General features: G+C 44.1%; 1 protein-coding gene and 1 long non-coding RNA gene across 3 annotated transcripts in view; one reads left to right on the top strand and one right to left on the bottom strand.

Moving 5' to 3' along the window:
* LOC105428826 (protein trachealess) overlaps positions 1–13,017 on the bottom strand; it is an 81,355-nt gene that overhangs the window by 36,988 nt on the left and 31,350 nt on the right. The window lies entirely within an intron of this gene.
* The window catches only part of LOC148934526 (uncharacterized), a 34,695-nt gene continuing 33,633 nt past the window's right edge, over positions 11,956–13,017 (top strand). Inside the window, exon 1 of the long non-coding RNA XR_016141297.1 lies at positions 11,956–11,995. This is a non-coding gene — a long non-coding RNA (uncharacterized LOC148934526). The remainder of the gene's footprint in view (positions 11,996–13,017) is intronic.

Below are 13,017 nucleotides of genomic sequence, written 5' to 3'. Positions count from 1 at the left end.
CGGGGTGATTGATCACCGAATCTCCCATTTCGTCTCTCCCGAATCCTCTATTTAGTCTCTAGACTGAATGAATCTTTGACATTTCGTCCTGCGTTGTCGCTTCCGACGTCGATCGGAACGTGAGACTTATATAAGTCAAGAGAAAAATGTAATCGCAATGAAACGAGAGAGAAAAATCGAGAGGGGGCGAGAGAGAGAGAGAGAGAGAGAGAGAGAGAGAGAGAGAGAGAAAGAGAGAGAGAGAGAGAGAGAGACTGACTTTTCGATATCTCTCGAAGAAAATGTCTTCCTGTAATATACATCCCAGCGTGTCGCAGCGTAACGGCGAGTGACATAAATTCACTAGCGCCGGTGACTTCGACCCCGCCGGGACGGGGGTTGGCGTGTCCGAATTTGAGCGAAAACAGAAATCGAGGAAATAGCGGGCGGTAGCGCGCGCGACGGAGAAGAACGGAAGGGTGGGAGGGGGAGAGGGACCAGCTGGCTCTGTCTTGTCGGAGGCATTAATCATCGAAGTATCTAAATGACGGGATTCCGATGTATTACCATATAAATGACATCATATTTCTGGTCAGGTTTCCCCAGTTTGTCGGGTCGCTCCGACGTGATGTATGGACGACGGCATATTGGCGGGACCGACCTACCCGCTCTCTACACGTCACCCCTATCGGCTCGGACTCTTGCGCTATCGTTCCACGCCTATCGCCTTTTGTCCTACGTCACTATTCGCACGGCTTTAGCCTCGTTGAAAGCCTCGACGAGCGAGCCACGAGCGATCAACGAGATCTTCGCGCGGCCGCGCGTAAATGAGTCGACGTTTCGCGCGGCAAAACTGCGGCCGGTCGTCACTCCACCATCGTCATCGGAGAAGGAGGCATCGGCGTTCCGTTCCGCGGAGCGGACGAAATCGAGATTAGTTTTCGACTTGATAGCGATACGCAATTATGCCTCAAGCCCGGGTACGGCGTACGCATGCACCGCAAACTGGCCCGGCCGAGCGGCCCGGCGCGCGGGTACATTTCAATTATTAGAGGGAATTACTACGAGCGTCCATCATCTTCTATACTTATTTTCTGCTCACGACCACTACGACCACCGCCGCGCGGCAAAGACTAAGCCCGGCTCTATGTTTCGCCATGGAGATGATCCTATGAGGTTATATGCGAGGTAGGCATCATCAGAGCGCATCATCAGAGCGGTGAGAAAATAGCCTTCAATTGTGATTACAGGGGCGGCTCGGGTTCGCCTTGGCTTCGCTCACTGACTGAATCCGTCCGTCCCGCGTCCGTTCGTTCTTTCGTTCGTTCGTTCGTTCGTTCGTTCGTTCGTTCGTTCGTTCGTACCTCGGCGGAGAGTTACGTTGCACGCATCCGCGTGTGGGAAGGCACCGCGCGATTTAAGTAATACCGCTCGATATACACCGCCCGCCGCGCTTTCCTCTCGCGAATCTTATCTCGGCCGAGCTCCAGCTCGAGCTCGTTTTTCCCGCTCAACGAAACAAAAATAAAAAAAAAAAAAAGAAAAATGTAGAGAAGAAATGTACGACTGCGGATTTCTCGCGGAGGCAATTCGTCGAAATTTTGCATACCAGAAGGAACGATATCCCGCGTGTATATTTTCCCGAGAACGCGAAACACCGACGGATTCCGGGGGTGGGAAAAAGGCGCGGAGTAGCGCGGCGAGAGAGTTACAAGTATGACTAAGCAAGAAGGTAAGGAGGATGTGACACAATGACTCCCATCGGAGTGATACCGTAATGAAGCTCCTTCCGCGGCGTGCCTGGACCCGCCGCTCCCTTCGCTCCCCAGGCGTACCGCATTACTAGATTAGGTACGGAGACCCTTAGTAAGTGCACTATTCCCTTAATCCCAACGATACTTTCGAAAGTGCGTCTTATATAATAAACAAAGGCGGCCTCCTCTCCGCAAGATGACCGCGCAAAATTACGCACGATGCGATTCGCGGTAATACAATTCCGACGCGCGCGATCGGTTAATCTTGCGATTCGCGTTACGTAGAAAGACAAACGTAACGTTAATAATGGCGAAATCGCAAGACGTTCGGGAATTCGCGAGAGGGCGAGGAACCTGAACTTTCGCGCGGAATTAAGTTTCCTCTAATGCTTCTTGTTCCCGCGTGCCTAATGCGCCTGGTTAAGCCAGTTCGCGCCGAAAGACTTCGGGCTAAATCCTCGGCGCTCGGATTTGCGCGAGGACTTCCGTAAGCTGGCTAACGCAACTTCGTGGCACGAAAGTATCCTTTAAGACTCTCGCTCGGCGTGCACGAGCGCGTACGTACTTTACTCGAAGCGGAAATTTGTTCCTTTGTCAGAAAATCCAAGAGCCATCCTTACGAATTCGCTCGAGTGTCTCGGTCAGGCGAAGGGGGAAGGGTCAAAGGTGATTTTTCGAAAAGGTGCCATTTTCCTCGAGCGCCGAACGAAGGTCGAAGCTAAGAGTGGGTTGGCACATCGTCGTACGTCAAGAGGAGCTGATCAGCGGTTCGTATTTCGCTCGTACACCTCCGTCAGGCGCTCGTTCAGGCCGAGTGAAAGGAAACGGACGGAAAGGCGCGCGCGCGCGGGTTAAATTAATTACAGGGGTAAGAACGCGAGCAAAATGCGATCGTAAACAAGTGGGATGACCGGCCGATCATTAGCTCGATAATCTCGATAATGACGCGCGATGCTAGTTGATGCACGTGCGCTCACCGCGCCGACACTTTTGCCGCGGCTTTCCCGCGAATCCGCGGGGGGTGCCTGCTGGCGAGGGGCTGCTCATTCACGAACGCGATGCTTTAAACGACGCATCGGGCAGCTCGTGTTACAGGAATTGATGCGTCAGGCTGATAATGCCGAAAACTACTCTACGACCGCGTCCAGCCGACTGAGTCGCGGCGACGAGTCGTCGGCGAGCCGTTGCAAGTCCGGGTGATATTAATTCTCTCCTCCTAGACAAGAAGAAAATTCGGCAGATAGGACGCGGATAAGAACGCGGAGGAAGGATCCGGTTTGTGTTTGTGACGAAACGCGGCTCTAACGATCCGGATAACATACGAAGGTAACTCGAGACCGCGCGGCAGACGACGGCGATATCGTCTCTGACATCTATGTCAGCGAGTCAAGAACAACGGCTTGTTCGAGATCCTTGCGTGTACCGGGTGACGAAACAAGATCGCTACGAAGGATCGCGAAGCGCACTTCGCGATTCGATCCGAAAACGCGTGTTCGACCCTCGGACTGGACGATTATTTGGCGACGCCGCGAGAGAGAAATGTCACACTTTAATTTCAATATTGCAGGACATATAATTATTATACATATGTAATATAAAATAATTATTATATGTAATTTTAATGATTCCTGTATATGACTACTGCAGTTGCAATGTAAGCGGGGTGCAAATATATAATAAATTTTCGGTGCGAGACACGGATCCGTGGAAGACGTACTAAGGTAATATGACGCGTGGAGATATGGGAAGTTGGTACACGTTATATGTAATAAAAGAATAAACTCGTTGGTATATAGGATCGTAAAGTTGCCGCTGGCTTACGCGCGTGAGTTTCTACGATGTAACGTGGCCTCTCACCCCTCGTAGAGCCTGGTGAATACGCAATACCGTTTCTATTTAAGTTCATTGCGTTAATGCTGTCAACATTCATTTGCATATATGTATATGTACATATATGTAAATACATATATAAATTATATATATTATTTTATTAGACATTTAATTAACTAATCTCGTGTTTTAATTAGTTGACTGTTACTATTTTATTTTCGTTTTTCATTACTGTTATTCAGTAAAGTCATATATTTATTATCATTGTAATGCTTGATATAAAATAAAGATTTCATCACAACAAAAGAGGATTTTAATTTACATCTAAAAAATCAGTTTTATAGTCAAGATAAATCAAATAGATGTTCAATGTTCATTTGCATTAATACAGATTAATTTTAATTTTGGTTTAACATACTCTATTTTTTGCTTATTTTCTAGAAATAAAGAAAACAAAAAGTAAATTAAACCGAGATTAAAATTAATCTTAATTAACATTGATAGAAATGAATATTTCTAGATGTTAACTTCCTGGTAGCATTATTATTCGTTAAATCTCATTGCGACAAAAGTGATTACATTTCACGGGGAAAGAACTGCGTTTTACGTACAAAATCAGCTAGACGAGGCAGGAAGGCAACCGCGTGTCATACATACGGTTTTCCTCGGGGAGGAATAAAACGCGCAAAATATGAGTGCGACAGAGGTACGAAGAAAAGAAACGATAAAAAGGCGAATCTACCGGCGTTCCGTCGGTGATATTCCCGCACTCGAGCACCGAGAACTGGTGATTTTGAAAAAAAAAAAAAAAAAGAAAGAAAAGAGAGAAAACGCGCTCTCTTCTGAACGCCCGGTCCAGTGGCGAGGCGCGAACCGCGAGAGATCGGTGCGGTCTCTCCGCTCCGGCTCCGTCCGTCCGGCTGTCCGTCATCGTTTCTCGGAAGCACGGGAGAAGTGTCTGTTCGTACCTTGAAAAATCTGCGCGAGGACGACGACGGCGACGGCGGCGGAACCCGTTGTCTTTGTGGCTACCGTTTTCCGAGAATACTTTTAGTTACTTTTAGTTCTGCTTGCGCGTCTCCTTTCTCTCTCTCTCTCTCTCTCTCTCTCTCTCTCTCTCTCTCTCTCTCTCTCTCTCGTTCTTTCTCTTCGTATCGGGAGCCTCGTGCGATGTCCTCGTCTCGTCTCACGACGAGTGAAGTCTTTAAGATGATCCAATTTCCAGTCACGGATGGCAAATCGCGGATAGATAACAGATCGTAAGCAGACCCGATCGAATGAACAGATCGCTCTCCGCTGGCGAGCGAACGCCGCTAAATCAACACCGGCCGATCCGACTTGCCGGAGTATAGGTCGGTCAATTATTTGCTCCGAGATTTATGAGTTTGCGCGAGGCCGACAGCGCGGGCTTCTTCGTATGGGAGATCGGCTTGACTTTCCTTCCCCCTCCCCTCCCCCCGCGGTCGGAGCCGCGCGTCTGCGTCGAGTTCATTTATCTCGAACGCGCGCTGTAACGCGCGTCCAGGAATCACTTTTCGCGTTATTAATTGCAAGTTCCCGTACAATTTCTCAATAACTCACGTACGTAATTACCCATTCCGAGTGTCAGCCACGTTACCCTCCCGACCTCTCATCTGCGCGCGAAGGATCGTCTTGATTCATGACACGGTTTCCTCGGACCCTTCACGCTCGAGGAAAGTGAATGTATCCGCAACGCGGGAAAAACGCGGGCATGGACGTTTTACGTCTTCTTGCAGCTGAATTATACGACGTTCTCTCATGCTAAATATAGTTTAAAAAAAAAAAAAAAAATCTAATAAAGAAACGCCGGATCGAGCGACCGAGAAACGCGTAAGTCGGTAACTTAGATATATTGCTCGCGCGCTCTAAGATCCCGTAAAGCGGGAGCGAAGGCTCGAATTATGAGGAAGGAAGTTTTTATAGTATTTTTATGTCGCATACGCGGAGTCACGGGGCTATCTAAGTCCGCGTAAAGGAGAACCGCACCGCCCCCTCTCTGCTTTCGTTCCTATATTTCGCAACTTAAACAAATTAAAGCGTCGCACGCCGCGTTGTTTTACGAGCACCCCCCGTGTACAATACAAACCGTCATGAATCTTTGATACGGTGATACCCCTCTTGCACATGTAGGAATCATATTGTCGAAATATTTTTTTTTTTCCTTCGACGCCTGACGTCCCAAGATCGGTCCACGACTGATGAGATCGATCGACGTCACGATCGAACGCCACTCATTTTGTACTTGGGTAATTATGACACGATCCTGGGGGCGCGGCGGGGATCATTTGGATTTCCGAAATGGGATCCGAAGAGGTTGGCACCGGGGGAAGAGCCGCTACGCGGTATCCCGGTGCGCGGTACGAGACCTCCGGGGCCGTAGTTTTAGGGGCGAGTCGGCCGCTTATTGCTCCCCGAGTGGCCGCAAAACGAAGTTTGATCAAATTCTACTGCGCCGGCATAAAACTGACCGGCCGGCCGGCCGGTACGTCGGGTTATGGACTCGATAAATGATTCATCCGCGTCTCGAATACGACCCGCAATACGTACACACGGATGCACCGATCTTCTCGAAGTACGCTCGGATAACGCGCCGGCGAGGGAGAAAAGGGGGTGGGGAAAAGCGACCCCTCGTAAGCGTGACACCGTAGTGGCTCCTTTATGACCGTATACGTCTTAAGTTAAGTCGGTGAGTCCAGCTCCGAAAATAATACGCGAGCACGAACGCTTCATAATACGAGCGGCATGGCGTAATGCATCGCGCGCGCAATCTTTGCATAACACACGGAACACTCGTGATGCGTTTGTCAATTTCTCGTTATCCCGAAGTCGACTTTTAAATCCAGAGACCATCACCATCGGAAACGCGCCGGAGGCTACGAGTATCGCCGAGGACGGCCGCAGGCGGTCCAGACGGCGACCTTGCCTCGAGGTGATGTACGATATTCTTTTCAATAAAGCCGAACATCCATCAGACTTTGATGCGCGACTGGCTCGGGACGGCCGTCCATTGCTCGCGGACAATCTTGCAGAAACAATTCCGCAAGATGTACCGAATGCGACAACCTCCGGCCGTCGGGATTCCCGGGATTACCGAGCTGACCATCTCCTTTGCATAATGACGCCTCGACCCTACCCCCTCGCGACCCTGCCCCGAGAGCCACGTACGCGTCCGTTCACCCTCCGCTCGAAAGCGCGCAACCCCCGCTCACACACGCACATGCCACCATCCCACTGACGTTATTTCAAGAAGTGCAATAACAATAATATCTATATGTGATGGCCGGCCAGAAGCCCGCGTCGATATTTTCCGCGTCGGAGTTGCACGTGAATTTCATACATAAGAATGCCCGCTTGGATCAACATTCAATGGTCAATCGAAATTACGAGCGAGCTTCGTCTTTCTCACCGCGCACTAAATCCAGACTGAATTTGATGCGCCATTTCCAAATACCTCCAACGACCTCCGACGCCAAGCGTTTTTACTTCACGCAATTTTGGCGCAATACGACATACGTCACGCGATCAAGTCGTAAAGGTATATAAATCGCGAAATCGAAGAGAGACCGTCCTCACCGTTTTTCGCGAATGCCCGAAATGTAAATGGCGAATTACACTCGGTTAGTTGACATCCTCGGAAATTATAGGCGATGCGCCGACTCTGCGCGACCCGCTTTATTCTTTCCCTAATTTGAATGTCAAAGAAAATTGTTTGATTATTTGCTATGCAAATGAAATTGTTTAAGATGAAACCGACTTAAAACCGATGCGGCGGGATCGGGGTTTAACGGGGGAGGAAGCTCGGATAATTCGGACGCGATAATTGGATCAAGAAGTCGGATCGAGGAGCGATCCTCCTTCGGTATTCCGCGGGGGACACCGACTCCGCTTTAATTATGCTCCTCGAATTTAGATCGCGTGTCCCCGATAATGGCACGATCCACACAAGCGTAGCACACTTTCTTAAAGCTGTTTCATTTTCTACCGCTTGATTTTAAAAATTTTCCTAATTAGAAATCTTTCGATTTGAAAAACTTCAGAGAGAATTCTACAATTTCAAATTTCGATAGAAAATATTAAATCCGTCACGAATACGTAAAGCGATAGATAAAAGTGTGATTCTTTGTCGATCGTTTACATTCCTCGTCGGACTCGGTTCATATCGCGAAGAAGAGCTCCTCGAGGGCGACAGTCACCCTTTCTCGACCGCTTTCTCGACTACCGCCATTTCTCTCACTCGAGAGCACTCGGCGCAATCTGCCGCGCGGAATTTGCATACATAAGCTATTAAGCAGCTCTTTTCATTTCCTCTCGTTTATGACAGTTTAGTTAGAATAATGCTTTACAAGATTGCCCCGCGAACAATGTTTCTCATAATGACATTTCTCTACCTGATTAATACTCGCCCGACCCGACCGTCAACGTATCATTCGACGTTGGATGCAAAGTGTCCAATGTCAAAATCACACACACACTACACACACACACACTACACACACACACACACACACACTACACACACACACACACACACACACACACCACACTATGTTTCACAATTAAAATTATTTCTTTTCGTACGAATCTCGCACTTGAACAAGCGTAGAGAATTTTGCTGGCAAACTTAAAAATTCGGATATAAATCAGAAAATTATGGGAAAAACAAAATTATTATGCAAGACGCTTAAATAAAATATTAATATTAATTTTATATCAATTAAATTTAATAATAATTGCAAAAATTTTTGATCTTCTATTAACAATCAAATTGAACGTCGTAGATAATAATTTTGAAGATCCAAAAAAATTATTTTCAAATCTGTATCTGTATCCAAATCTTTAGATTTGCCAGCAAAACTGTTCTGTTCGTGTGCAAATTCATAAACCGACAGAGAAGACCGACAGCATCGCGGAAATATAAGAGCTATATAAATTCGTGTTTAAGCCCGATACGATATTTATCGATATTTTCAATAATTCAGTGACATAACATTATATTGTATAATTTATGGTCCATTGCTTATGAATAACTGTAGCGTTCGTAGCGCATATGTATCTCACAACCCTAAGTAAGATTTATATTACTGTCGCTTATACGCCGCCGGTGGCACTTTCTTTTTTTTTTCACAAAAGGAAAATGAAGAGCGATGACTTTATATAACTCACTATCGCAGATTTTATTTCAATTCTCATAAATATATTTACTGATTTTATTGCGAATTGATTGACGATCGTGCGGGTGCTAAAAATGACAGTGCGATTAACAGACGCGGATCAATGTTCTCTTTTGAGTATAATTAATTAAACAATTAATTGTACAATCTGGTAACATTGGGGAGAGGGGGCGTTTTGGAGATACGAAGTCGATCGATTAGCATGAACGAGAAGAGTGGGATATATATTAGTCTTAGGGGCGGTCTACGCTATTACGAATTAAAGAATCTCCTCCTTTTTATTGCAGCATTTTTAATTACCGTGAAACGGCCGGAAATTTTTTTTACCTCCCTACGAGACTACCGGTCGTCCCACGTGCAACCGTCGGCCGGTTTCTTCCCTTTACGAGCTGCGAGGAAACGCAGGGTGCTAATTAAACGAAACGTTTGGAATGCCTCGGCGCATTGGATCGGATAAAGGGGGGGATGCTTTCGCTCGAGCACCTTTCTATTCTTTTATCGAAATCGCATTCTTCTATCCGGAAAAGTCTATTTCAAAAAAACGAGACAAACTACCGTTCGTACTGTCTTGACGTATCTTGTAGATCTTTTGAGTAATAAATACAGAGCAAAAATGTGTGCAACAAAAGGCGTTCAGAGCGCGTCTTTTCCGCGTTTTAAATACGTAATTTAAGCAGCGCGTGAATCCTCTCTCTCTCTCTCTCTCTCTCTCTCTCTCTCTCTCTCTCTTCCCCCTTTCTCTCCCTCTTCCTTCGTCTCTTTCTTATTGCACTATTCAGAAGATTGAAAAAACATTTCCATATATTTGCAATTCTATAGTGCACTTCTTTACCAGTCGGTCAAGAACTCGAGAACACCCCTCCTTCCTCTCATCCTGACTACAAGTACTTATGGATTCCACGCAGTTACTTTATTATCAGGTGATAAAACAATAGCCTCTGTCGATCCATTTAACATATTACGAATTAAAAGAATAGAAAAAGTTGTTTGCCCTGTCTGAGACTGTCTGAGTCAACGAACTATTCGAGATGCGAAAAAGAAGAAAAACATATAAAAGCGATGACGAATTACCGACGACCGTCTCTCGCAGATATGTACACAACGATAAAATATAAGTTAAGTCTGTTAAAGGAGAGATATAACGTTGTTGTTACGGAGCTGTCTCGGGCTGCTCGGGGAATGCTTTCCAATTAAAACGCCGTAATATATGCATCGAGTTTGTGTCTTGTGGTAAAAGGCGCGGGAGAAGATGTAAGGAGACGATGGCTGAGGGTTTGATTCAAGATGAGACGTCAAATGTTACCACTCCGAAGGGTGGAGGCAAAATTCTCGGTGTCAATTCTCAGAGCAATCTGCCGATGCAGATTAGGATGCTCCCGGTCTTAGTTGATCCCGCATAAGATCCGCTTCCTCCCTCGCACGTCGGGATTAATTGGGGTGAATTGTCCTGCCGCGCCCATTAATGTCACGAGTTCAATCCAGAAGTAAAAATCTTGCAACGGGCTGATTCCTATCTCGGTTTCCCGCAGTCTTTATTTTCCTCGCCCGATTGTGCCGTTCGAAACAGCTTCGCGATAAGCTTTTATGTCTTCTTGCAACTACAGTGCGTTACGTTAACTAGGCTATCTCAGAAATTAATCAAGGATAAAAATTCTAATACGAACATGTCAAAAATAATATGTATGTCATAATGTAGTTTCGGAATTATTAAATCAAAATTGATAAATGATGCTATACGTAAAATTTGCGCTGTCAAGTTAATTACATACACATCGATCTTTTGTTATCGATTGTCATAGAAATGATATTAATTTTTATTTTCCGATGTTTTGCAAATTCATTTTAAAATTAAGTCAATAAAGTTACCAATAAATATGAGTGAGAGAAATGTATAAGATTAGATTAAAAACATTATAAAGATTAAAATTCATTGGCACATTTTTTCGCTTTTAAATAAATTTTATTAAATTATAAAATATTTTTTTTTCTTTTATTTATGCGTATCTCATATAATCATATATATCAAAATTGAAACCTCTAAAATAATCAATTTTTCCAAAAACGATTGTTGGCGCATCAAACAAATATAAATAATTAAATTGTCATGTAGAAAAAATGATATTATATTGACAGTATTAAGTTTAATAGAAAACGGGCTTATTAATTAAAAACAACAATATTAATATCGTTATTAATTTAAGAAAATTATTTTCAGACTTGATGTTATTATTGGTATATCATTTTTTCGTACAAGTAATAAAAATAATAATGTAATACTTTACAAAGTTAAATGCTCGAGTTGCTTCGCCATTGTCTGCTTTCCTTCAGATGAAACAGCACACACACAACACACACACACACACACACACACACACACACACACACACACACACACACAGCAGAGTATCTACTTCGAAAGATAATCGCCGTCTTGATTGTTAGCGGACACTTAACCGTACGAGTTAATTAAATGTCGAAGATTGATAATCTTTAGTCTTACAACTAGAGACTCGTAGAAAATAAGCGCGGCGACGACCGGCGACAAACTCTGTTTGTGTATTTACTGTTGTGTATTTTTAAAATCGAACCGCCGCCGACGAAGGCGTGTGCGTAGTAATACAAAAACATAACTTTGAAAATAGACGATTGACCTACAACAGTAATACACCGACGCCTCTGTGTGTTATTTCGATGGGTGAGCTCGTGCCGTACGGTCGCGTTTAGTTTCGCGAATCGCAAAGTCGCAAAAGATAATCTCGCTCGATCGAGAAGCATGATAAGAGTGTTCCTCGTGTCGCGCGATTATTATAGTGATTGATACACGCGCGATCGTAATTACTCGTGTTTTCGCGAATGTGTATTGTGTTATCTACGTGCAACGAGGGAATCTGAGAGGAAGTCGAGGTCTGAGAGACATCGGGCGTCGGCGGAGCAACATAATCAACCCAAGGGTGAGTTCAATTTATTATTTATATATTATTTATTGCTTGTGTGTGAGCAATTATTGCTATTGATTTTGTATTTTTAATAACGAATAAAAATTAGATATTTTCACTTAAGATATTTTTGCGAAAGTTTGCGCTGGAAAATATCTTTTCGGAAATTATTTTTAATGTTATTATTTTATTATAATATATTAATTTCATTTTTTATGATTACTTTGAACGCTGCTATAATTTTGATTATATTTGTATTTTGCAGATTTATGTAATGACAACTCCGCTGCTGCGCATCATATCGGTGAGTCTTTGCAATCAATTTTTAAATATCTTTCTAGGAATATTATACAAAATAGTGCGAAATTATAATAATTAGATCCTTTCAATATACGTATGTCGCAGACGTAAATGACAGGAAATATACGATCATATAACACGTCTTCCAAGAAATATCGCAAAAACACGTTTTAATAATTATAAATTGTAATCGATTCTTATAACACGTCAATTTTTCAATGTAATTTTTTAGTCTGGCTATGATAACCATCTATTGATAACTTTATTGACTTGAATTTGCGAATTTATATCAGTTGATTGCAATACCGTATGTGATACTTGAAAAAGACAAAATCTAGTCTAAGCAAAAGAAAAAGATCGATATCATCTCTGTGAGAATTGATAGCAAATCATAATCATAAGCACACCCAAATGTAAACTTGACGCGACTTGATCATTTATATAACTCGAGCTATCACGATTTCTCGACATTTCGTTTCAGAAGATGCTATCTAATCTCCGATATTAAAAATATGCGGTGGGGGAGATGCTGTATACAAGACGATCAGGTCTAAATTCACGGATCGGATATGTCCCTTGCGTTACGTAAACCTTTCTCAATCTTTCGAAGATGATGGGGAAACATGTATGTGCGTGCGGGAAAAATTCTTTTGCGTACGAAAGTGCCTCTATAAATGCCGTGCAAACGTGTATCTATGAAAATGAGGTACAAACTCGAGGGTCGATATCTGTCGAGCTTCACTGCAACGTACTGCCGTCTCCAATGCCAAATTGGTACGCGTCCCTTATATGTTTATAATAGCGATCATACCCACATGTTTTTCCTTTGGCAATTTTTTTTCATTAAGCACTTTTGAAGCCGCGTAGCGTAAATCGGTATCTCAAACGATATGTGACGTCAAACGATTCAATTTTTCGATCGCGATCGCGACCCAGATATACGAACAGTGGCGAAAATTACGCTTCCGGCCGCGAAATTCAACAGACGGATCGGCAAACAGCGGCTATTTGGCACGGAGTTCACGG

This window comes from Pogonomyrmex barbatus, unplaced genomic scaffold, assembly GCF_055798465.1.
Source record: "Pogonomyrmex barbatus isolate J1 unplaced genomic scaffold, ASM5579846v1 scaffold9, whole genome shotgun sequence".
NCBI lineage: Eukaryota > Metazoa > Arthropoda > Insecta > Hymenoptera > Formicidae > Pogonomyrmex > Pogonomyrmex barbatus.
Note: the sequence above shows the minus strand (reverse complement) of the source record. Positions and strands in the feature narration are given on the sequence as shown.